The following is a 7075-nucleotide window of genomic DNA, read 5'->3' as shown; positions in this document are numbered from 1 at the left end:
ACAAGATATGATTGTGCCGACCTAAGTGAGTCGAAGGCCTGGGCGAGACAGATATCGTTAGACATGATATGGTTGTACCGACTTGAGTGATGCATGGTCTCGTTGGGTCGAAGGCTTAAGCGGTGTCTGATTCCACTTAGTTGGATTTAATTTGGTTGTGTCGGACCTGAGCGTGCGAATTCCGCTGGGTTTAAAGGCTTGAGCAGTGTTTGAGTTTGCCTAGTAGGATGGATTTAATGTTTCAACCTGAGCAATTTTAGGTCTTGCCAGGTTGGATGGAATTACCCTTGGGTACTAGTTGGGGTGAGAGTTTTCAGATATTAGTATCAAAATCCATTTTTCAGTTAAGAGTCAAAAAAACAATTTTCAGTATTTAATATTTAAGCAGTATTCAACTCTGAGTTTTTCCGTTCTAGTAAAAGCTACAATATTCAGTTTAAAGTTTAGTTATCAACATAAGGTTTTTTGTATTCAAAAATCAGATATCAGTGCATAGTTTTCATAAATCAGTTTTTAGATCATATCATCAAAATGTTTATTAATAATTAATACTAGTTTTATAAGACTGATTTAGACATTTGAAATATGATTTTACTAATGTTGTTTTAAAGACATGAGAAATTTTGAGATGCTTGAGTAATAATTTGCAAGCATAAACATTGGTTGTATGTTTTAAAAATGTTGTTCCAAATACAATAAGAATTCATTGAGGGACGATGTGGATTGTTTGCAGTATGATCTCTTTTGTGGATTATCAGAATCAGATTCAGTTGTTAGTTTCAAAAAACTATGGATTAATTGCATTAAATCACAATTGTGCGAAGTCATTGTTATGTACATGACATTCATAAGGCATTATTTCTTTTCAAAGATATGTGACTGTTTGTGATGTTTCGGATGCTTGCAGCATGACCTTTCATAGTTATTATTTTTCAGGGTCATAAGTGTTCTTTGAGTGATGACATAGATGGTTGCAACACGATTTTTAGAAAACACTATTTTTAGAAGCATGAGCATTTACAGTTATATTTTAAGTATTCAGATAAGAGTTTTGAGCGTGTTGTATCCAGTTCATATGTAAGGGTTTGAGAAAATTGCAAACATGTTTATTTGAAAGTGTTTTTAGTAAGCATGAAGAATCATTGTTTGTATAAAAGTTTTTCAGAAAAATGTTTTACCCCATCCCCCACTTAGTGAGTATTTCAACTCACCCCTTTTTAGAATGTTTTTCCCCTACGTTCATAGGAAGATTGTGTCAAGGAGTGATTCCTCTGGACATTGAGCCCACATGTCATCATTGCATCATGTGTGTAAAATGTCACGTTTGTTCCGCAGCAGATTATGTTTTATTTCACATGTTTATCTTGTGTGATTGATTGTAAAAGATATAGAAAAATCTAATACCACTTGTTTTCCCTTAGTTTCTAAGAAAGTTTTATGTATGTTCATGATGAACAAATGAGGAAATGTTTTATTATGTTGATTTATAAACAGGTTTTACATGTTTATAGTTTTTTCACATGGCAGGTCTCGGTCATCTGAGTCTCATGGGTGCACTCAGAGCCTATAGGATAGGGAGGGTCAGGATGGGTCGTGTCATTTTCTTTTTATATCTGTGTATTTAGTTTCTTTAGGGTAAGACTCATTACGTCCCCCTTTCTAAATGTATTTTTATTTGTTTATTTTCAATAACGTTTCCTTGTGCCATCGAGATTTACCAAAAAAACACTCTTGGATTTGTAGAATAATGACTACAATCTTTCATATTAGGAGGCACCCAGCAGGAGTGCTTCTCCTCACTTCACTTTGTTTTATGCTATCCTTTGATTCTTAATTCTTTTAGGCCACATGAAAGCCTAATTTTTATCCCTTTTTTTTTTTTTTTTTTTTTAATATTCTTAATCTTCCTATGAGCAATTCTATTGACAATCAATCTTCTGTATCAGTCTCTTGACAGGCTATTCGCAAGTGTATGAAAACGAGCAAGTAGTAAAGTTCAAGTAAACGAGTGTCGAATCCCAAGGGAACTACCTACCAATTACCAAACTATTATATCCTATTGCTATTTGATAAAACATAATTTTAATAGAAGTTTTAATGACAATGTAACAAACTAAAAACTAAATAAATGCAGAATTTGTTAAAGCTTTGATTTAAAGATCAATATGACTAAACCTAGGGCATAGATTTCACACCAATTTAATCTTATGCATTGACAATTATTACTAACCTAATCAAGCTTATTCTAAAGGCCAAACTCCCTATTATTCCACAAACTCTCTCTCGAGCAATTAACAAATTAACCCTTAAGCAACAACCCAATATATCTCTAAGTTGGATTTAGGAGCTAAGAGATTATTAAGCTCTATGGAATTTACCGGAGCCTCACAGATCGTGGTAACCTATCTGTAGCGTTCGCTCAATCTATGGTTCTATTACCTAAGACAAATCAGGTTTCATCTCTCGATTTCAACCTAATCCATGATATCATTTAACTCTCAGGCCCTGAGAATTAAAAGCATTACACACGATAATAAAACTTAGAAATCATACTCAATATAGAATCAAAATAATAATGTCAACACATGTTCATAAATTGGGCTACATTTGCAGCCCTAGAAAAGAGAATTAGTTCATAATGAAAATAAAAAAATCCATCATTCTAATCAATGACATCAATTCAAGAAAAAGATAAACTTCTCTAATCGGTGAACGAGAACTTTTAGGATCCCGATCTCCAACTTGGTAGCCGTCCTCTTCTCCTTCCAAAAGTCCCTTTTTAATTTCTTAAAAACTCTCTTTTATATCCCTGGGGTTCTTGGTCGTGCTTAGGAAAAAAAATTAGAAACTTAGCCCATTTAGATTCGGATTAGGGCAGTAAATTAACACAAACCCGTGACCCATCGCTGCGGCAGTAAAAATGGTCACCGCGGCGATCGTTCTTTATGTCCAAGGCATCCGTAATCTTCAGAATTTGAACAAGTCATCAACACAAACATTGTAGCTCTCTGAATAAGCTTTCCAACGCCACCAGAATCGTCGAATTCCGATTTCCACAGCTCAAGTTATGACAGAAACATCGAGGCATACTCATAATGAAAGATTTCCAGATTTTTCGTAACATCTTCGAAGTGCCACAACTTCTTCATTTCGACCCCGATTCTTGTGCCGTTTGTTCCTACACGTCGTGAATCCTATCGACATCATTCTTTTCCCTCAACAACCTGTTTGAGCATGAAAACACTCAATATGCACCCGTGATCCCATAAATGGTATTTATGAAAGAAATAATCCAAATTCCACACTTTAAACACATTTTTCCATAAATAAACCAATTAAATCACTATCAAAATATAAACATTCAAGCTCTTATCATCTCTCCAAGACACTCAGAGACTGACACTTTAGAAGCTAAATATTTTTCAGCTCACTCGCTTGAGAGTGCAAGATTGAGCTCTTATTTATAGTAGAAAATGCCGGCAAGGCTTCAACAAATTTGTGATTTCTCCCTCAATGTCGGCAAGACTTCATTATGTCTACTAACATGAATTATGTTTTAGGAATAAGGTCATCAGATTTGAGTTATGAGTTATGACTCTCTCCTGTTCTGCTGATTCTTGCAAACTGTTTATAGAACATATTGGATGTTCAGGCTGTTCATAGAATATCGAAGTTTTATGCTGCTACTTCATTACAATTGACTGAGTAATCAATCAAATTATATTTGATTCTTTATCTATGATAATGTAATGACCATTTCAGTTAGTCAACACAAGCAAATATGTCTATGCAGTGAACCATTTGATGCAACATTTGCCAGTCTAAATGTTTTCCTTCTAAGTTTATCCAGTTTTAGTAAAAAGGAAGATATCACTCCACTTGTTTCACCTTATAACTTTGGCCTAGTCTAAGTAAACTTTTTATACTATTAATATATTTGAAGGCCACCTATAAGGCTATAAGTAGAAAATTTTCCAGGAGGAAGAGAGAGATGAAACTATATATTGACTCAGATGATTTTATTTTTAGGGAAAGAGACTCACCAAGTGCTACCTTAGGCTAAATCCGAGTGAACTCCCTCATTTTGAATTTAACGGCTTGTTCTGAATCAAGAAACTTATTGAAGAAGTCGGAGAACCCAGGAGATTGACTTAAAAACCTCTCCAGGCATACAATAATTACTACCAAATCTTCTTCTTCAGTTGAAGAAACGAGCATGGCTTTCAATTCTTCCCTGATTACATCTTCACATAGGTTGTGTTGTCCACCATGGTTTCATATATACCTGTCTTTTCTTCATTTTACCATCTTCTAATTGATCATCGCTTCATCTGCAGAACCTCAAGTCTCTTACAGAGATCACTGTGTCCCTATCATCCCTGAAACAGAGGCTGCTTTAGAATACATCAACTTCCCATTTACTCAGCAACATGGTCATTACACTGGTAATAGATTCTTCAATCAAAACTTAATTGAATATCTCTTGAGGCCTGTTTTTCAGCACTAGACATTTCTTAAGAACATCTGAAGGCGTTTTCAAGGTTAAGGGTGTTTTGAAACTCCGCACCTTGAGTTTATACAATGCTGTACAGAATTTTACGTGTGACAGAATATACATGTCAAGGAGGTGTCATCCCAATTCACAGAGTTTCCCGATTTTAGGGATTTCGGTCTATATTTTCTTCAAAGATTTGCATGGTAGGATCAAGTTTTAGTCACTGTAAAGAAGGTAATTTACCTAAACTATATGCTGTAAAATATTCAAGTACCATTACTAGTTTGATTAGAGGAACTTTGGAGAGCTTGAGTCCGACTAATGATTTAAATTATTTTGGACCACTTAATCATTTTTCCTCTAATAAATTACAAGTTTACTAAGCTTATAGAAGAGTTCGATGATGGATCTTCTGATGAGATTAGTATTCCAATTAATGCATTCCTCAGTTTACAGCTGTGTAATAGCATTTGCTCTGTACTTGAATATTCATTCAAAGCATAAGAATTGAGATATGTCAATGTCTGCAATTCTTCAAAGAGTTGTTGTCTATTTCATGAGAGCATTCCATATTTGCCCGAGTGATGTTTTTTATCATAATTTAATATTCAGTGGACAGACAAAGCTTGAGATTTCTGAAAGAATTTCCTGATACTAACTATACCGCCGATTACTAGCCCTTTGATCCCAACACAGCATTTGTTATCAAAGGGTCATGGGACGTGAAGACTAATCAGCTTATTGCTATTGCCTGCCTAATCTTGAGCACAACTAGATATGTAGATAATTCTTATGTTGTTCAAAAAGGTTTAGCTTTGATAGGATTCGGGCTACTTTGATAGGATTGCATTTCAAAGCACCGAGACTCAGGATCTGAGAATTCCAGGTTTGAAGTATATGTATACTGAAATTGCGAAAGTATGAAATTTGTGCCCAAAGAAGCATCATCAAGTTAGGAAAAGAAAAGGGCATTATCCAAATGGCTCTCTTAAAGAAATGTTGTTCCATGCATCAGTCAAAATTTCATCAGGAAAAATTGTAGAGTGCTGTTCAAGTCCTCTCTTTCTTAGTGATCAGATGATTTCTCCATGGTTTCAACCTTCCATTCCATCATCAAGCTCAAAAGCAGAAAAATCTTTTCTCAAGAATATCAGCTACAAATTGAGCTTCACATTACAGTCTGCTATAAAATTCAATGGCACGGTGTCACTATTTAAGTTTTCTTCAGCCTCGCAAATGAGAGTAGATATTGCTGATGAAGGTGTTTATGATACTGAAACAGCTGTAGAGATATCCACGCAAGCAATCAGATTGTAAGAAATGATTATATGGACTGTGAGATCCTTGTGAATCTTCAATTTCCTCCACTCGAAGCAAAGAAAAATGCAGGTTACATAACTGGACCCATTCAAGTACACAGGAAAAATCCGACCCTCTTTACTTTGAATCCCTGCACTTGTCCTCGGCTGCACTTTGTTCAGGAAGCTCAATATGGAAAATGGATTTGAACATCGTCATGGTCCTGATCTCCAACACTCTTGCAAGAAGCCCCTTTGCGCATCCTTTAATTTCAGTAATCATGCTTGGGGCTTATGGTTCCTCTTGTTCATGAAAATTTTCAATCACCGAAACGTCTTGCTCAATGAAGGTGGATGGTTAGAAGTGAATGAGGTGATCGCCCTCACCAAATCCGCCTCAACAAGTTCCAGAACTCAAAAGGAATACTCAAAAGGATTAATCTTTCACAGCCTGTTCCCTCGTGCATATGATCTTTAGAGGGCTAATAATTATCCGAACCACTTTGATGGATCATACATATATGCAAATTCTGGTGAAGATTTAAAAATTGCTCTGGAATTCCAGTTCCAAAGAGTGGAGAAAAAACAGGACAGCATGATCACATTTATAGAAGCTAGTCCAGGACTCCAATATATGACCCAAATAAGTCCAAGATTCCACTTAAGACCCAAAGTATTAAGTATCTATTTCTTAACAGTTTCTTTTTTATTTTTCTCCATAGTATTTTGTATGCTTATTGAAAATAGAAACATTAAGGGCCTGTTTAGATCGGGCTGAAATTTTTAACAAGAGTAATATTTGTTTAATTGAGCATGTTACCGTGTTTGGTATTTTTATACAAAAATATTTTCGAAAAATAAGATGATAAATAGTGTCCAAAAGGGGATAAATTGCCGAGAATAATATTACCTGATGGGGGGTTGGTATTAAAACATCACCTGGGTAAACATAATTTCTGTCCAATTTTGCCCCAAAATAGTGGACAATATGGACAAAAATATCATTGGCTTTGTTAATAATTACAAAACACTCAATTTATAAAATGACAAAAACACCCCACCACCACAGTGCCAGATTCCGGCCACCACCGTCGGAATCTGATCAGAATTTGCCCTTATGACTTAGAGGAGTCAAATATGGCCAGTGGTGTGTCGATCTAGCATTTTTCGACCAGATCCACCATAGATCTGACCGAAAAAAGTCAGATCTACAGCCAGATCTGACCGTCGATGGTCGCAAAAGGCCAGATCGTGCCGTCAGAGACAGCCAAAGAGTTGGTTG

The 7075-nt window shown here is 35.6% G+C and overlaps 1 long non-coding RNA gene across 1 annotated transcript; it reads left to right on the top strand.

The window, feature by feature from the left end:
* The first annotated feature begins 582 nt into the window (after positions 1-582).
* Positions 583-6483, top strand: LOC116142832. The gene is made up of 3 exons (XR_004130051.1): positions 583-1635; positions 4030-4254; positions 4338-6483. It is a non-coding gene; the product is annotated as an uncharacterized LOC116142832 (long non-coding RNA).
* Positions 6484-7075: the final 592 nt, after the last annotated feature.

Source organism: Pistacia vera, unplaced genomic scaffold (genome assembly GCF_008641045.1).
Source record: "Pistacia vera cultivar Batoury unplaced genomic scaffold, PisVer_v2 Contig42, whole genome shotgun sequence".
NCBI lineage: Eukaryota > Viridiplantae > Streptophyta > Magnoliopsida > Sapindales > Anacardiaceae > Pistacia > Pistacia vera.
Note: the sequence above shows the minus strand (reverse complement) of the source record. Positions and strands in the feature narration are given on the sequence as shown.